The sequence below is a fragment of the Lepidothrix coronata genome, unplaced genomic scaffold, assembly GCF_001604755.1.
Source record: "Lepidothrix coronata isolate B3197 unplaced genomic scaffold, Lepidothrix_coronata-1.0 Scaffold300, whole genome shotgun sequence".
Classification (NCBI taxonomy): domain Eukaryota; kingdom Metazoa; phylum Chordata; class Aves; order Passeriformes; family Pipridae; genus Lepidothrix; species Lepidothrix coronata.
The window spans coordinates 416,806-435,977 of record NW_016690480.1 but is presented as its reverse complement, the minus strand read 5'-3'; the positions used below and the strand labels follow the sequence as shown (position 1 = coordinate 435,977).

The 19,172-nt window shown below is 36.5% G+C and overlaps 1 protein-coding gene and 1 long non-coding RNA gene across 3 annotated transcripts in view; both read right to left on the bottom strand.

Annotated features, from left to right (window-relative positions):
* Positions 1 to 19,172, bottom strand: part of HIBADH (3-hydroxyisobutyrate dehydrogenase) — a 90,813-nt gene that overhangs the window by 55,278 nt on the left and 16,363 nt on the right. The window lies entirely within an intron of this gene.
* On the bottom strand, positions 1,245 to 6,964 carry LOC108508462. Its single transcript, XR_001878408.1, has 3 exons — positions 6,744 to 6,964; positions 4,972 to 5,086; positions 1,245 to 1,473 (listed from the first exon to the last, which is right to left on the bottom strand). It is a non-coding gene; the product is annotated as an uncharacterized LOC108508462 (long non-coding RNA).

Here is a 19,172-nt window from a genome sequence, read left to right as displayed (position 1 = left end):
GAATTAGGATTTTATATTCCAGTTGCTCTTGGATAGTTTTTACTCCAAAGTTTCTGTCACTGTTCAACATTGCAACCACTTGTTTCACAAATGCTCTAGCCTACGCTCCACTTCCTCACAGAACAGCTTTTCTTATTAGTTACTTGGTATCCTGGCAGGGAGAAGTTCTGCAATCTCGTCACACTTAATCCAGTCAGGCACAGCCCTGAGCAAAGGTGCAAGTATAATGACAGGAGAAAGACTTTTGAAATGAGTAACAGGACTGACCTTTGAAAAGTTCCTACACTTCTTGAAGACTCTGTTTCTAAGTGGTCTCAGTTCTGCTTCTTTATACTTTACAATCTCTTTACTTCTCTATTTTACACTCAATTTATGAAATTATAATTCTCTAACCCCAGAAAATACTGGAACAATGGTCCAAGGCATCTACTTTAAAAACTTGTGGGTGTTTTCTACAGAAGCAGCTTAAATTTCTTTCTCTACATTTACTTCCAGGCAGGTATGATCTGGAGTATAAACCAGAGGTTAGAAGTTGCATGTGTTATCATTAGTGTGGTATCTTTACTTTGCCACTAACTGGTGGTTTAAAAAAAAAAAAAGAAATAAAATAAAAACTTGTTATTTTAGTAGTACATCTACTACAAATCTGACACTTTTTGGTAATACACAGACATTTTTTCCCCTTAAGAAAAGGTCTTTCTGTACTTTTTGAAACTTCATGTAGGGTTAAAACAAAATATTACTAGGAACATCAACTTCCAAAAATCATATGTGTAGCCACATCCTTTCTACACATGTAGATGTATCTTAAAAAAAGCCAACTTTCGATAATAAAGTAGCCAAACATTTTTTTAAATTTTCTATAGACCACTTGATGCATGTTTAAGCATTTCCATTTTTACTGACCGAAGCTAAAACCACTCACAAGCAGAATGATGAAAAAAAAATAAATGTCTATGTAGAAAATAAGTCTTGTAAAGTTTAAAGCAGTAAGTACACAAATACTATAAAATCCAGTCACTCTAAAATTACTGTAGCTGTAACCGATTATAGTAACTGAACACTCCCATTATACACTTCTATTGAATTTTCTATTTAAAAAGCTAAGTTTCTCAAAATGCTTTAAAAATGGGTAAAGCAATACACAGCATTGCCATGGTTTTGACACAGTATGTACACACACACACACACACACACACATTACTCTGGTCAAATGAAAAGGCAAAGAGAATTCTGTTTTCTGAAGTCATTCAAAGACATTTTATTCCTTTTTTTCTTATCCTTTCTTCCCTCACTCCCCAATTTTTATTTAGCTATCTCAAGCAATACACTGGATCTTAAATGGATACTAATTATTCTACTTTTTTTTCCTTTATCCAGACATTCTTTTTTCCTTTATCCAGACATTCCTGTTTTCCACTTCTGTGCTGCGAATCCCATAGCAGCTCTCAGCAGCAGTGGTGTCACACTGAACTGAACGGTAGACAAAAAATCAAAACTGTGTTATGGTGAAACAGGTCTAAAAGCAAACTGCTTCAACTTAGAGAGATTCCTTCCTCAGCAACCATTATTTTTAATGAGGCCAGTTCACTTTAGGAATCTTGGCAAAAACCAGTCATTTACTCTAGTCCTAGAGCAATGACTGCAAACCGGGCAAACATAAAGATTACATGCGATGTAAAATCTGCACGTGCATATCATTACACAAAAAAATCCCATGATGTGCTGGGAAAGAGGCCTGTCAAGCTATCACGTTTGTTAATGAAAAGAACAGTTTTATTCCAAACCAGTCTACTGTATCAGATTTGATACAACAAGTGTTAACTAAACATCATGCATAAAAGCTTTGATGAGAAAATCTAACACATTAAACTAAGAAACAGTTCAAGGACAGCAGGAGGCAATTCCAGAACACAGGCACAATCTATAAAGGCAAACTACCACAGCTTTTTGATGTTAAGTAAGTAGCAATATCAGTATACAACAAAGCTTAGAGGCAGACTTGTATCAAGTTTAAAAGTTTAATATCCAGGGTCAAAAGCCTCAATTACCTATTCTACTACTACTTTTCGTAGTGAAGAAATCAGTGTTAAAGTACAATTTACTGAAAGCATTATCTAAATTATCACATGAGGGTTCTTATTCCCTTAGTACCTGAATTTTTCGTATCTCAGTAATGCTGCATCTCAGATACTCAAGACTACAGCAAAACACGTATGTTTGAACTTTGACGAGGTGGGAGGTCAGAGACACTTACTTTGAAAACATATACATTTCTTAAAATGGGTTATGCCCATTAAATGGCCGAAGAAAAAGGGCACCAGCTCAAGAGGAGCGGCACTTAGTAAAACTGGGGATAAATTACTGCAGTAGCACTTTAAATTCATGCCTTCCAGGAGAAAGCATAAAAGTACACATTTAAAAAATACAAAACTGGGGGCAAAAAAATCCCCCTTTCCTTAAACTAGATACTTATATATGTTTTTGACAATGTTGTATTATATCTGTAAAAGAGGCTACATGATACATGTTAATAGCTATTTAATAATTTACTTAACTAGTGAGATACAATTTTTTAATTATTTTTCCTGGGTATGTGCTTTCTACTGTCCATTTATAAAAGAGTATGGAGGGTAAGATTAAGTTGGTAATTGGAAATGGAGGAAAGATATCTTTTTAAGGCAAAAGAGGGAAAAAACCCCAACTTCGAAATTGTACTTTTTCATCTTTATCTAGAATATAGCAACTTTGCACTGGATACAGAAAACCACACGGACTCCTCTATATATTCTTCTATGCCTGTCCACTCCACAGCTTTTAAGAAATTATTGTGACCTTAACTGTGGATGAATCTCAGCTCCTTCATTAAACAGGAACCTAATTCTGTTGCTATCACCTTACCAAAGCAAAATCTGTTTTTCCAATACCCTGACATGACAACTTTTACACTTTTACCTTTGTAAAAAAATTATAGAATTAAATCGCTCTAGTTTTTAGAAATATTAATCATCATTATAAAATATTCTAAGCCCTAATAGTTAGGGAAAACTAACGGGATGAGGGGAGGAAATGTTTTCTGTACAAATTTTTCTGAATTATAAATTGCCTGTTTTGAGCAGGCTGGGCTGCAATGCCACCTGGTGGCTTCGAAAAAATAACAGGATACTACTTGAACAGTGCTTAATGGCTTGGAAAATATGCAATATTCTTTAAAAATGCCAAATATGGCAACAATGTTTAAGTTAATCATTTGCATCTCTTAGCTAACAAGTCGTTTTTCATTCTGTTTCTCCCAGTGCACAGTAATTTTAAGTTTTAAAGTTGACATGTCGAGACCTAACTTCAACTGGAACTTTACAATTGTTTTCAATTGTAAGTTGAACTTGCCAATGAGTATATTACACTGTAAAGGGTCACACACATACACACAGGGTCTAATTTGCACAATAAATACCTAACATTGAATTTTTCCCCATTTGAGGAAAAATTAAATACAGCAGAAGCCTAAAAGAAGGGTTACTGAAATGCTTTGTAAAATTACACTGTATAATTAATTCCATAGTAAGAACGTTTTTATGGTGTGTGTTGGTGACCTTTTATTACCATCAAGTTCACAATGCTGGTGGGCTGCCTTTTAATCCCTCCGCAGACAAAGGCCCTAAATAAACACAGATCCCTTCCTGGGAAAAAGTCCTCTCTGGTTAAATGGTAAGGAAATGAGTAAATCATTAGTAATCTTTAAAGCCAAAGCTATAAACTCAAGTTACCTTAAGTTAAAATGAAAGTGTCCTGCAAGAGTTTCAAAGTTCTGTCACAGATAGAAATCTCCAGCTCTTGACTCCAGACTAGGCGCCAGCTGATAAACAAACAATTTAAGTCAAGAGCTGGAGAATTCCCAGCTTTTTCATTTAATGGCTTTGGCCAAGAGTATTTATTGCCTCCAGTTTTATTCTCACTTAGCTCTAAGAGGAAATTTAAACTCATCATTATCTTAAAGCCCCATATGGGCCACAGTCAGCTCACCTGATAGAGCTCCTTTTACTCTGCCTAAGTTCTACTCCCCACTAGAAGTGATGTAATAGTGTAAACTAATTAAATGTAGTTTTAGGCTGACTTTTTAATAGGCTAAATAAATTTTGTTCAATATGGTTTATATTCCCACTTGGGGCAGTAACAATTCCAAAAAGTTTAACTTTACAGTTTCCAGTCTAAACTACTAGTAGTTTACTTCATAAAGGACAATTGAAATGAACAAACAAACCATCTTCAGAACAAGGGCAGCCAATTGTTAAAAGCAACTGCACTGAAAATTCTTTGCTACAAACTGATCCATTGGCACCAAAATGTACACAGAATTGTGAAAAAGCAGACTGTGTGGCAATTCCAATACTTCAAACGAAACGTTTCAGGAATGCAAGGACATACACGCAATTAAAATTTGATGTTCAGTACTTGTTCTGGTTTTGGAATAAAAATAGGCAAAGCTATGGAGTTGGAAATTAAATATTAACTAAGCACCTGTGGATAAGTCAAGGTGTTGAATGCTTTGAGCAAGTCCAGGATTGAAATATTTCATCCTAACTCAACAGGAAGATATCATCATCAGGTGGCCTCAGATGTCACCTTTCTCCTTCTTTTCTAAACGTATATAGTAGGAGGAGGTTAGAGTTCTTTAATACATATTCTAATGCTCATTTCACCTCAGAGATTTTTAAGTCCATCATGATTTAGATTTAGCATTTGTCACCTCATCTCAGGCATCTCCTTCTAATAAAGCATATTTGCCCTGTATATTAATAGTTTAGAAACTTCTCACTTAAGAAATAAATTTCACAGCTGTCAGAGATGGAGAACTGTGCTTAGCAAGAAGTCTGACTACCACTCCTAAAGGGTTAATAGAACTCAAACTTGAAACCAGGACATTGCATTCCCCTCCTACCCACCCCCCTCCCCACAAAATACTTTCCTAACCTGACTTGGCTGAAAAAGCCAATTAATTGTTCCAGTGTCTGCCAAGACTTCTTATTCCTTTAAAAATGCAGATAGTGTTTGAGACAGCTGGCTACTCCAAACCCAGGTAACACCCCTAAATGTGGAAAGAATGAGGGAACATGAATTATGATTAGTATTTTAAATGGATTTGTAATGAAACAGACAGACAGACATCTTAAACCTACTGTGTTTCCAGCATTTATTATTTAAGAAGAGAAAACCTGTGTCTTAGATGTCTCTGCTGCTCCACTGAGTATATGGAAGCAGATTAATGTAAATAGCATTAAAATATGTGGAACTAGTTTTTCTGTCTTTGTTAGGAACTGACTGTACAGACACTATGATGTCATGCAAAAAACACACACACGAAGCAGACACCAAGTGACAGACAAGAACCTTTCTGAGCCAGAGTCATTGCAATCCCTACAGAAACTAGTCATTTTAGGTCAAGTTAAGGTCATTGCAAAGCAGAGAAAAGAAAACCTTATGACAGTTATATACCAAATACCAGGCTTAGCACCATGCAAAAAATGGTATCTAAATCCTTATTTACATTTCTACATGAGTAAGAGATTTAAAATATACTACAGTACTAGGGGAAGCAAGAAAAGAGTTCACAAAACTAGTATGAGCTCATTAAGAAGCTCATACTAAGAAATTGTTGCTCACTGAGCAGCAATAGAGCCAATTTAAAGAGGAAGAAGAAATTAAACATTTAAATTTTAACTGTTAATAAGTAAAGCACCGATCCACACAAAATTATGTTACTACAATAGAGTAAAATTATATAAGTTAGTCTCTTTTAATCTCATGTTTTAGAAGGGGCAGCAGTTACTTACATTTGTTGATAGCATCTTCATTATCATCAATTAAATACACTAGATTTATTGTATGCCTTTCCTGTAACTTCAGATTTAAGCCACAGGTTACACTTTTTAAAATAATCTCCTATTTGGGTTAACGGGAACACCTGCTTGTAATATACTTTGTGTACTTTTGAAAATCCTTCTATAGTGAACATGTACACTAGAACACAGATAAGTTGTGAGCCAATATTCACAATTTCTAAATACTGGGAAAATTTCAGAAGTTTTCACAAATATATGAAAATGAACACATAAAAAAGAAAAGCGGGAACTGTTTTTCTGGGAGCATGTTTACAACCTTCTGGCCATTTTTTAGTTTGTTTTCTTTTTAAGGAAGAGAAAAGAAAAATGTTGGAAGCCCATGTTGTAAGTGCAACACTTACAAATAGGGCTTTTGTGCCTGACCTGTGACTTTTCCAGCTTATTTTTCCCCTCCCAAAGCTTAATTTCCATGCAGTTTATTCTTAAATACTTAAAAAATACGGAGTTCTATCTCATCATAGCGAGTACTTATTCATAGTGACAATGACATTCGTTGGCTTTCATAAGAACCTGATTGGGGAGGCAAAGTAATGATGGGCTGCACAAATTAGCTCCAAAGTTCTAAGGTATCCAAGTTGTATTGCCCTCTGGAAACACATCCTCAGATTCGGAAGTTAAGATGCAATTGAAGCAAGACGTGGAGGTGACCAAGCTCAGGTAGATACCTTCCTATTAAGTGTTGTCAGTTCAGATGCATATTCTAATAACACTTGGCAAAGCTGCAGACAGGTCAGTGGTTTCAGTAACCTTCATGAGCATTAGAACAGTTAAAACTCTACGCTAAAGCCATGCACCAATAAAAGAAACACTCCTTTGCAATTGCAATCCACACCAGGTACTTACAGACAAGCACCTTCCAGCTAATAAACTTTCTCCTGTTCTTTTTTCCCTCCAAAATCTTTTACGTTTTGTCAATGTGGTTAAATCTTGGTGCTAATAACGCCAAGGTCACAGGTTCAATCGCCCGTATGGGCCATCCACTTAAGAGCTGCACTTGATGATCCTTTTGGGTCCCTTCCAACTCAGAATATTCTGTGATTGGAAATCCAGAGCAACAACTTGAATTTAGAAAATGTGCCTCATTTTATCAGCCAGTGTAGAGGATATTTAAGTTGATAGAAAATAAAGTGATAGAGATTCAAGAATGCTTACTCCCAGCTGTGACCACATGAGAACAGCAATATACCTTCTAGAGTGAATGAAGGAAGAAGAAAAATGGACATTACTTTTGGAAGGATTACGAAGTGAGGGACAGAATTTAAAGTGAGTCAGCCATTGGTATGCTGAAGATACAGAAATTAAGCAGTAATGAAACATAACAATTTGCTAAGCCTAAATACTTAGTTATGCTTCAAGGTCATATTCACAGATGTGCTTTGAAAATAATCATAAAAATATTTTAACTCAATATGATCCCATTTCCAAGAAAGGCAGAAAGGAGTATAAGTCATTGTGTTAAGTTACATTTCAACAGGGTTTAAATAATATATCAACAAAGTTAGCTGCTGAAAACAGCAAACAATAAAACCTTGAACTTAGGTAATACCAAATTAAAAAAATCCTTTATGTTTAGCTGGAGATGAAGGATATTGCCAAATAAATAAAAGAATTAGCTTATAGTTGCATGAAAGGTCCAGCCAAATCATGCCCAGGATGTCAGCTCTACACAATGCTTTGAAACCTTGGAGTTTGAAAGATAGTAGCTCAGTAGAATAAGACAGAGTGATTACCCCACGGACACTTAACAGACACCAAAGACAAACCTCTTCAACTTGCACTAAATTCCCGCTGAATTGGACAGACTTAAGAAGATGCCTAAGTGTTATATGCTAAATTGGAGCTTTACAGATGTGCTGTATTAAGGCACTTCTAATTATTTTCTTTGCCACGACTTGCATATAGCTGATATTTCTCCATCCTTAGCAATAAAGGGATACTAGTGAAAATGCTATTAAAATGTTTTGATAGTGATGAACTAATCACTTCTTGTGACATTGTCTGTCTCTGTAAGCTTCTGTTTCCAGGGTCCAAAGCTGAAAATAGCAGGTTTTAACAGATACTAAACTTCTAGTCTTCAGTGGTTTTAAATGTTAATGCCCACAAACTAAAAATAAACTAATAAAATTTAAAATGGGTTGTCCCTAAAACATTCAAGATTTGAAATGTCTGACCTATGAATTCATTAACACCTGGAATTAGGGGGGAAAAAAGCAAGATGGAAAAGACTTTCAAATACTTCAATGGGATCTAATGTCCTGTAGTGGAAAAAGCTGTTGGTATATGCTGCCATAATTAATTACACTCGTGCTTCCCTTCTCCCTTTTACTAATAAAACAAAAGACAAAATAGAACCAAACATTTTCATTACTTGTCTGTCCAATCAGTAATCGGCATGAACTACCTGAAAAAAAGAAGATCCCAAAAGGATGAGTACACAAGAAGCTGCCAGATCACATATTCTCTCCCCACTTTGTTTTCCATTGAGTAGCTTTTTCTTGTAATTCAATAGCAGAGCAAAAAACTAACAAAAACTACTGTCCTTTACTGCTTCTTGTGTAATGTGGTGAAAGAACTGACTCAGAAACTTGTTTTCTATTTTCAGCTGTATTATTTGGTCTAATAAAAGCTTGTACCTCTCTGTACACCATTTCCCTTCTTTGTATTCTTAAGCCATGATGTAAAAGAACATTGGTATTGTGCTACTATGATTGGTACTGAAACATTATAGATTCCTATTATTTATGTTGCAAGAATTTAATTAGCATAATAACAGAGTACTAAGGCAAGAATTTATCACTAAAAAAAGCATTGAAAGTCCTCTGTGGGTCAGGAGCAAGGGAAAATGGCAACTCACACCACTTTTAGACTTGGAGAATTACTGCACCGAAGTAGTAATTTACACACATCCCACAAGAAATGGCAGAACCGTAGGAAATGCCACTTTTAACCACACAGGGTTACATTTGACTGACGAGCACACTTGGCCTGTCTTTTTCCAATTAAGCTCCATCTGCTTCCCCGGTTGGACTGGTTGGCTTGAGGCCTCTCAACAGAACATCCATTGTACATTACTTCATCCACTTCCCCCAAAAACCTTTCTCTGGCAGAAGCCGTGGGATGCTTCCTTAAAGCATGTCATTGGGCAGGGGCAGGCCAGATGGGTGGTGTGTGGTAGTGGGAGTGGCATCTGAGCAGTGACAGCAACCTGAAAAAGCATGGGTTTACTAACTCCTGACACATCCAAGGAAGGGTTAAGTCCCTACAAAATAAAATAAAAAGCACCATTTTTCTTGCATTATATAGTCTGACCAAAAACCTTCTGAAACCAAAATTAAATAGTGTGTTCCCTTCCACTCCCCAACACACACGCTCTAAAATAAATAATGGCCAAACTGATTTAAATGAAATTCTGTAGAAGAATTTGTGCTTGGATGAAAATGGCACATTTGAGCCTGAAGCAAAAGTAAAACCGCCAAGTTATAAACCTCTCAAAGGGAAGGTTTATAATGGAAATGCCAACAGACCCTTAACTATAGTGGAGCTGTTAGGTGCCAACATATAAATAATTCTAGTTTTTGCGGTCACTTATGATAAATTAGATACAGTGCAACTGGAAACAGTAGGGTTCTGATTCAGTAAACAGCAACAGCCAAGAGTACATGTTTGGGTTTTCAGACAAGTATAGCATAGATTTGATGCTGGCTCTGAAATGGAGTCTATAAGGGACATTTGGACTTTTTAAAGTAGTAAGCAAGTCATATTCTGAATTCTTGAGGGCTTGTAAAATAAAAACCTCCTTAACAAGCTTAGCTGCCTACTGTTTCAATTTTCTAAGATTCCTTTACCCCAGTTACAAAAAACCCACTCAATTCAAGACTGGCGTAATTGTCTACTAAGGAAAACAAAATACTAAGTAAGTGCACATAGTCACATTTACTGTTAAGAATTGCTAAGCATATTAATACAGTGGGGAAAAAAGTGCCATTGACCAAACAGTAACAGATTAACCACCTTCTTCTTTAATAGGTGTGCCAGTTGTTGCACTACTAATGCAAATACTTTCCTATAGTCCACTTGTTCTAGAACAGGAACAATGCATTTAGGTGATCAAATATGTTCATTTTGGCCCTGAGGAAAATTTGGAAGGAATTTATTGCATCGTTTCACAGCAGTTAGGCCCCATGCCTTAACACAATTTGTTGAGGCAGTGAGGGATGCTATTAGTGCTCTCTGCAGGAACTTCCATCTTGGATGGGGTGGGAGCCCTCAGAGGCAGCCAAGATTCAGACTGAGGCTGCTAAGAGGATGCTCCATCTCAGGAAACTCTCCTGCTCGCCAAATTCACATCAGCTTCTCATTTAGTGCTTCTGCTACAAAACCTTACCACTGCCCCAGCATCACCCCCCTAAGTCCCCACTAATGTAAAACCTAAGATGAGCATCTGCAGAAACAAGAAAGCTAGACACACTCCTAGTTTAGCTCTATTATGACAATGTTTCACATGTTGATAACCTACCGAAAATTCCTTTCTCCAACTGTACTCCAACTTTTGAAAGAGAAAGGAAATCTCTATTCTCCCTGCATGTGCAACATAAAATGCCTTATTCAAGACAAAAAGCATCTAGCTGCCACCAAATACTGCTTTCAGACTACCAACAGTTGCAGCAATTCTGAGAAATAGTTTAATCAGAAAAATGTTGGACATCAGAAATTGACCAAGTTTGAAGAGCTAATTATGTATAGTCATATACCTCTACAGATTATCAGTTAGTTCCATAATGAAAATTCACACTATTAAGCGAACTCAAGAAATCTGACACAAATGAAACACAAGTAGTATGATCCCCAGCCAAGGTTAAAAGTTAATATGATTTTCTCTGTACTCCCCATGGCAAATATACTAAGAGCCACAAGCCACACATTCCCACCACACATTCTCAGAAAGCAATGGAAACACAGATTGAAAACAAAATGACAGCAAAAATATGTCACTTCTGACTGTGTATGGTTAAACTATATAGTTACTGAGTAAGTAGATCTTACACAGTTTGCAGCAACTCATATTAAATAAAGCAAATGGATAATAATTACGTGTCAGATTAGTATTCTTGTCAACTTGACTAAACTTCACATTAAAAAACCCCATTAATTTACCAACAGTCAAACAATACACAGGATACTATCAAATAATTATGTGGATTTACTTAAAATATGTAAAGATTTTAATAAAGAATTACATAGTGTTTCAGAGTGCCCCCCACCCCCTCATTTTACTGCAAACAAATTTAACGTTCTTCCACTACACAGAATAATTAAACCACAACTGTTTACAGAACCAGGAATACAAACTGAAGGTACGGCATTAGGGTGACATTTCCATGCATTACTCTGTTCCTGTCAAGCCACACTTTAATTCTTCTTATGAACAGATACAGGTTAAAGCTGTCTAAGGTCTAGGAAATTCCACACACTGTGTCCCAGCAAAACTACAGGAACAAAAATGATAACCAAGTTTTAAGGGTTAAAACTGTAGGTCAAATACAGTGTAGTAAGTAAATTTCTTTTCCACTTCAGGTCCTATGTTGTGCTTGGCATGAAGAGAACTGTAGTTAAAAAGTGTTTCTTCAGCTCTAGAGCTGCATGACTGTCCTCTGCATTTCCGTAGATGGAAGCGGTGAGCCAACAGAATTAAATACTGTTGGACAAACTGAAAGGTGAACATTTACACAGTTTGTATGCTGACAGCTGAATTCTAAATGCTTATCAAAAGGCAATACTGTTTCCTTTACCCTTTTATTTAATCATCCAAACCATGTTTTTTTTAAAAAATGTGGTTGAAGGAGGAAGAATTAGGAAATCCTGGTATTTTTATGTGCTCCCTGTGGATTAACCAGGAGCCATTTTGCTAAGGACAAAAGCTCAAGCTACTGAAATGTCTCACCATGGGCAATACCACACTAAAAATATGGAGTAATTTTCAGGTATTTGTTTAAAGTGCAGAGGAGTACTTCTGCTAGAACATTCTCCCCATTTTCATTAGCACAACTTGAGACACTTGCCAAAACATAAGGATGTTCTCCACTACAAGATGCCATTCTGCAAACCAGTGATCCAATCCAGTGATTTAGAATGGCTCCAGATCATAGGATAATATTGTCATAAACAAATCCCACTCTTGCCCAGCTCATCATCATGACTTTAAAATGAAACAGAAGGAACCTAGAATACTACCATGATCCAGATGGGAGTCAACAGAAAATCAGCTTTTATTCCTACTGATCCTGGATTCAGCCATTTAAGGGATCAACAAGCAATTTACTTTCAAAGGCCTACACAAGAAGACAAGGTGAACTGTCCCCGTGTGCAAAGTTTACCCCATCTGAGTTTGTTTTTTTTTTTCTTTTTTAGTCCTTTAGTTTAAGCATTTAAAGGGCCTTCAAAGGAGTCTTCTCCAACACAGAGTAGTTTGCACAAGTGTGCACTTGAGATGTGCCCTAAGGTTCGGATACTTAGGATATTAATGTTTCTTCCCATGGGTCTAAGTGTAAGACCTGCAGATCTCCCTTGCTGAATAAGGGACAAAATAAAAATCTAATTCTATGTTGGGCCACGTCTTCAGTGGCCCAGTCCATTTAAATAAGCATTGTGATTTAACCCTAACCAGCGAGTAAGTACCATACAGCCACTCGCTCACCTACCCCTCATCTGCCCGCAGTGGGGTGCAGAGGAAAACCACAAAAAAAGGTAAAATCCACACATTGATATGAGAATAGTAATGCAATAATATCACTAATAATAAATGGTGAAGAATAGGGAGCCAATGGAAAGAGACAGAGAAATAAAACCCAAAAAAGACAAGTGATGCTCAATACACTTGCTCACCACCCACTGACCTATGTTCCTGAGCAGCAATCAGCCCCTCCCAGGCAATTCCTCCCAGTTTATATTCTGCACATGACATTATCTGCATTGGAATATCCCTTTGGCCAGTTCAGATCAGCTGTCCTGGCCATGCTCCCTCCCGGCTTGTTGTGCATCTCCTCGCTGGCAGAGCATGGGAAACTCAAAAGTCCTTGACTTGGAGTAAGCACAAGTTAGCAACAAATAAGCATCAGTATGTTATCAACATTATTTTCATTCTAAATCAAAAAAACCCAGCACTGAACCAGCTACTAGGAACAAAATTAACTCTATCCCATCTGAAACCAGGACAGTAAGTCATGTTTCTATGGCCTTCTTGGTTTTTTTTAAACAAGAGGAGTTCCACACACAGACTTAAAAAATCTGTTTGAGGCAACACTGAATTGCAAGTACAACTGCTTTGTATTACAATTCAGAGTAAGCTGCATTTTCTCCAGTGGCATCTCTGGTGCTGGTGGGACTGTCCCCACACTGATAGCTGCTGTGCAAGCACAGTGTACTCCCAGTCCTACTCTGTGCAGAACCTTCCAGTTTGTAGTTCCTGCTCTGGTGTGCGTGGTGTTGGGCTCAACACTGACATGTGCATCATCCACATTTAGCATAGGATGGAATTAGGATTCAGATAGAGTTAGGGGATTATTAAGGCCTGGTGCTCATCATCCCCACTGTTTCAAGCACAGGAGTCAGGCTAGGTTTTTTTGACTACATGAAAAATACACACTTTGAACAAGAGACTCCATTGAAAGAGCAAAAAAGAGAGAAAAAGAAGCCCATGAATGTTTAAAACCAAAACAAACTTTGTAGAAAGCTTTGAAGTCATCCCTTCATTCCAGAAACATTCCAAAACACCACCTGCAACTCCTTAACTTTAAACATCCTCTAGAAAAAGCAATCAAAATTTAAAAAATTAAATTAAATTAACTTTTATTTCCTAGCACTTACGACAGGCTAACATTTGAAGATCTTTCTTGCTCTGGATATCTCAGAACACTTGACAGGATGAGCTAGATACTAGCATTAAAGTAACCACAAGCAAACAGAGCAGTTATTAGGAATGTGGTAACAGCTCACGTACAGCTGTGGATATTAGAACTATTTTTACTGAGAGAAGGAATGTTGGCTCTAATTCTGCAGTTATTCTTTACTCTTTTTCAAAGAGTGCCACAGGGATTTCTAACTTCCATCTGGACAGTTTTCCTTTAACTGTTTTTGAACACCATGTGTGAGAACACAACAGAACTATAGACATTAGAAATGGAAAAGACCGATTAGATCATGTAGCCATCCTCCTGCCAGTTGTAGATTTTTCCCTACAGAATAGTTCCTAGCACTTTGCCCAGTACAGTTTAAAGCATGTCAAGATACTTGGCTTCAACCATCTCCTTTGGAAATTATTCCACAGTGTATGAAGAATGCCGTTAGGACGTTTTTCCTGGTAGACACAGCACACATTTTTCTTTCCTTAATGATTTCCAGCCTATTATTCCTGGTTATATCGCATTGGGCCAGCCCAAATAACTCATCTTTACACTTTCGAATAAATGGAGACAGATATGTTTCCTTGCACATTGGTCATTATTTGGCCAGACTACACACAATTTTATTGCCAAAATATACAATATACTTTAATAAAATCAGTTATTCCACTCTTTCAGTCATTGTATGATAATTGTCTCCACTCCAGTGAACGTTTTTAGATGATACTCTCAACAAATCTGTTTATTCTTCCTTACCTTCTGCTACCTTTTGCATCTCTATAAAATAAAATAAAATAAAAGGCATAATAAACTTAGAGAAGAAAAATAGCCTTGCAAAGTCAGCACATCAGTAAATGTACTGTCTAACTCTTCCGTAACAGCAGCTGCTGCCAACATTGTGATTTCCACACAGGGTTTATATTTCCTCCTGCCACAGTGTCAAAATACTCATTTTGCCAATGTGTAAGATTTTCAAGATTTTCATTCCTTTTCAGCTTCTCTCCAACAAGAGAGGTCTACTAAACCAGCCTTATTTTGACAAACGTAAGTATTGTTAAATAATTTAAATTATAAGTTATTAGAAATCAGAAGCTTTTTAAGTATCTCAGGTTTCAAAATATTTCTTCATCCTCATTTCAGCTTCCTTAAATCAGTTCACTCAATTTTTCCCTTCTTTGTCATCATTACTTCTTGTATTACTTTTCCCTAATTTCAATTTCAGAACAACTCAGTAACATTTTTCATACTACCTTTAATATTAAGGTTGTACATTGTAATTTCTACCACCATGTCTACATCACAGACTTTGCAAAAAATTAATATGATCAGATGCATTCAGCAAAAAAATGTAAACAGAAAAATTAAGAAACATGTCAGGAAAGAAAAGATTATTCAAGACATGTAGTGACTGAGAAAGGGCAGAGAGAAAGTGCAGTGAAAGTGCTATGCTCAGTACCAGAAGCACAGAGAATGTTGTGGCCATTCTGAGTACACACATTCAGGATTTAAAAATAAAGCATAAAAGCGTAAACCCAGAAATAACAATGGAGCAAATATGGCTATGCCTTTAGCTCTTTTCCTTGCCAGCAAGATCACCAGCCACTGATAAAGGGATAGGTCAGAATTATTAGTTCTAAATTCATGAACCTGTTTCATCTTGATAGTGCTTCAAACATTTTAACAGATCCAATCACTGCATTACCTGGTCAAGAAGCCAAAACCAAACAAAAGCTCTATACCACTGAATTCAGGAGATTCCTCATTTTATGCCTTCTGTTTATTAAAAAAGTACATAATGTCTCAAATTAGAGACATTGAGTCAACCCACCAACTCTTCTGCTCCCATGAAGTCATAAGATAACATTTCTCTAAAAGTGCACAAAGTTAAAGAAAAGCAGACACAATCTAGTGAAGCCAGTTAAAAAGTAGCTCTGCAAAGGCTCTCCAACAAAGACAGGTCTATTAAACCAGCTTTATTCTGGCAAATGTATTGATTATGCATCTTTATTACAACAGAATTTACAAGCTAAAAGATGCAACATTTGAACCGCTCATTACTAATTTTTATTATTTAGTCTAGTCTTAAAACATCTTTCAAATCATCTTTGCAAGCATTAGTGTGTGCAGACAGAGTCTTAACTCCTCTGTTTCCCTAGGAAAAGACACTACAGCAAGCCACCAATGTTTAAGTAAGAGAAACACATTCACAAATTATTCTGTTTGGTCTATTTAACCTCTGCTATCAGTCTGATCCTGCCATCAAAATAATGAAATCTACTGCTCACTGAGAGAAAATCAAATTAAAGATCTCACAGTATTTCTAATAATTCTTTTCCAATACAGGGAATAAGTCTGCATTTCACCCTTCAAGAACTCACATTATACTTGACATTACCAGTGAGCTGAAGTCTCAACTTCTCAGTGGTACTACTAGTATTTTTTCCATCACTTAATCGCTAACTAGATCTTAGGGATGCAGCACTGTAAGATGAAACAGTTTGAAATGACAGCTGGAATAGAAACTCCAACCTTTTCTAGCCACCTCCAATCCAGAGTTCCTAAAAAAAATAATCTTCTATTGTTTGTTACCATATTAACATGACTACAGTTCTCTACATGGCAGCTGTTATTAACAATTAGTAGTCTATTTTTTTTACTCATGACTATCTTGGCTAAGATATATAGCGAAGGGAAAGATCTCCCTAAGTTTCATTATCAGATCTTAAAGAACCATCCTTACAAAAGAATTGAAAACATTTTCTTTGTACCTCCAAAAACAGAAAAGCAAATCAAGCTGCCATGTCTTTTTGTGACGTTAAAGCAGAATGCAGTACCGTGTATTTTGAGGAGATATGGATCTGATATAATTGAGTCAGTGGAAGGGGAAAAAAGTTGAAAAGGTAGTATCTGAGAACTAACAATGCTTACACTGAAGAAAGCATCACATCAGAAATAAAAAAAAATTCACCCACTGTACTTCAGACTGCATATTTTGTATACTGAGTTAAAGAAAGAGAACTACTATGGCAGCATTAGTAAAGCCATTAGTAAAGTTTGCTCTGGATTGCAAGGTGAGAATCTGTATCATACTTTTACTAAAATCAGTGGGAGAACAAACTTGACACAATTCTCGAAGGCTAAATTTAGATCCTGTACTTAGTCAGTAGTGTCTTGTGCCAACAGAAGTCAGTTTTAAATACATTCCTGTGATAATGTGTACTTTAAAAGCCTCTTATACATACAAAAATGCAGAACCCAATCTTCACCAAGAGATAAAGTTACTCCTCTAGATAAAAAAAAAAGTATTAAACAAACACAGATTTTGAAGGTGTTTCCTCATTAGTCACATGCTCACTAAGATGTCACAAATCAGGGCAGCACTGCAAACCGAGATACAACTTTCTCATGCGGACCGGCAAGAGATCCTAATCCCGGGGTAAAGCGATTGCTATCTCTAGACAGCATTAGCAGCATAATCTGCATGCAACTACTGGGATGAGAAGTATTTTCTAAAGTCAGTTAATACGAAATAATACTATAGTAACTTGGTGCATCGACTTCCACTTAATGGGTCCTGACTGTAAGCTGCAAGTAAATGCTGTAGGCCACGGAAGAAGAAAGCACTACTACACTGGCACGCAGGCCCATCTGAAAAAGATCAAGGGAAAGAATCTTTTAGGGGTAAAGCTGGAATCAGGCCACTAAAATCTGGCCCTAATGCTATGCACAAAGATTCTTCATTTGCAATGACAGGACAGGATTAAAATCACCGCTAGTTGTCACTAAGGTTTCTAGACCAAGAAATTTCCAAAATATTATTCAGTTTGTGAAATAACTTGTTCACAGCACATATGAATATTAACATCCATCAGGCAACACCCAAATACCTAAAAACACAAGTGGAGTTGTGTGCCAATAACAGCCAGTAAACAGACAGATCTAAAGGGGACAGTTCACACATGCTGCTTTCTCTTCCTCCTCACTGCCACAGAATAATGCCTGCCAATTTCTAGAGAGTCGAGCATACTTCTCCATTTAGTGTTTTGTCTGAAGGCCAACAATGCAGTCAGGACATACAAAAATACCCCAAAGACTTGATGTGTTAGGTCTTGAAAGATGGAAATAACAAAGCATAACATTAAAGGTTTTTTCCAACCTTTAACTTCTCCACATTTCTTTGTACTCCTTGGCATTCACAAACATATTAAGTACTAGAAAGCTAAGTCTCAATTCTTTCCCTCTCCTTCAGAATATCACTCAATCTGTAACTGACACTAAACACCAAGTTATTTATATTCAGACAAACTAAAACCAAAAAAGTCATCTGTATTCATACTAGTCAGCTATATGTTATCATATTAATTCTGTCTTGGTCTTAACATTTTCTCAAGGAACAAACTCCCCCAAACAGCAAGCGTTGTTTAGGAATCAAACTTTTTTCTTTGTAGTTATAGCATAGTCAGCCTTATAGCAAAAACTTACAGGTAAAAACAAATTACAGCCATTTCTAAAAGGTAAATAATTCCCTCAGGTAAACAACATATCTGGCAGAAAGGGACTGAAGAGAACCACACAGATAATGTCAGAATTGCCCAACTGAAAAGCAGAAAGGCATGCAGTTGTTTAAAAAAGGATCAGATAGATACATAATCCACCCACAATACACTTTTTCTGCTGGTTTTATTCCCAGGCTGACAAGTTATTTAACTTTATAAAACAGGATTAATATTTTGGCTGGGAAGCAAGAATCTTGTCTTCTCCATTATATTCTTCAGTATCGCCTACCTGGATCTTCCTACTTTCTGTTGACAATAGAACTTAGATGAAAATTTTGGCTTCTAGTACGTAGTCAAATCCTGCCTTAGTTTTCAGTTGAAAAATTAAAAAGATGGTTAGTTATTCCTCCTCAACCACACTCATCAGGAAAATAAAGAATTCTCGCAATGCCAATTAGATTAATTTTTAGAGGGGATTGCAAAAACCCCAAGATTTTCCCACATAAATGGGGATGTGCTCACATTCTAATTCTAGGTCTTTTAGAGAAGAATTCAACAATAGTAACTATCAGCTATGGTTTTGTTCTCAAAACATTGATTTTATGTTTCTGCTCTCCTCAGTCTACAAAATGAAAGACTTCCCTGCTCTATATTATTTCTTATGAGAAATAAGAGATCAATAGCTAGCAGCTTTCAAGAATAGACAAATACTACCCACATTCTTTAACTGTTATAAAACCAAATGAAAGCTGTTTTCTCTTGATCGAGAAATCCTATATTCCCCCCTTCATTCCCTCCTTTTTAATTAATGAAAAAGCAGCAAAACTGCTTAATGATGACCAGACAGTTTTTCCATAACAGAAACAGATGAAGGCTGA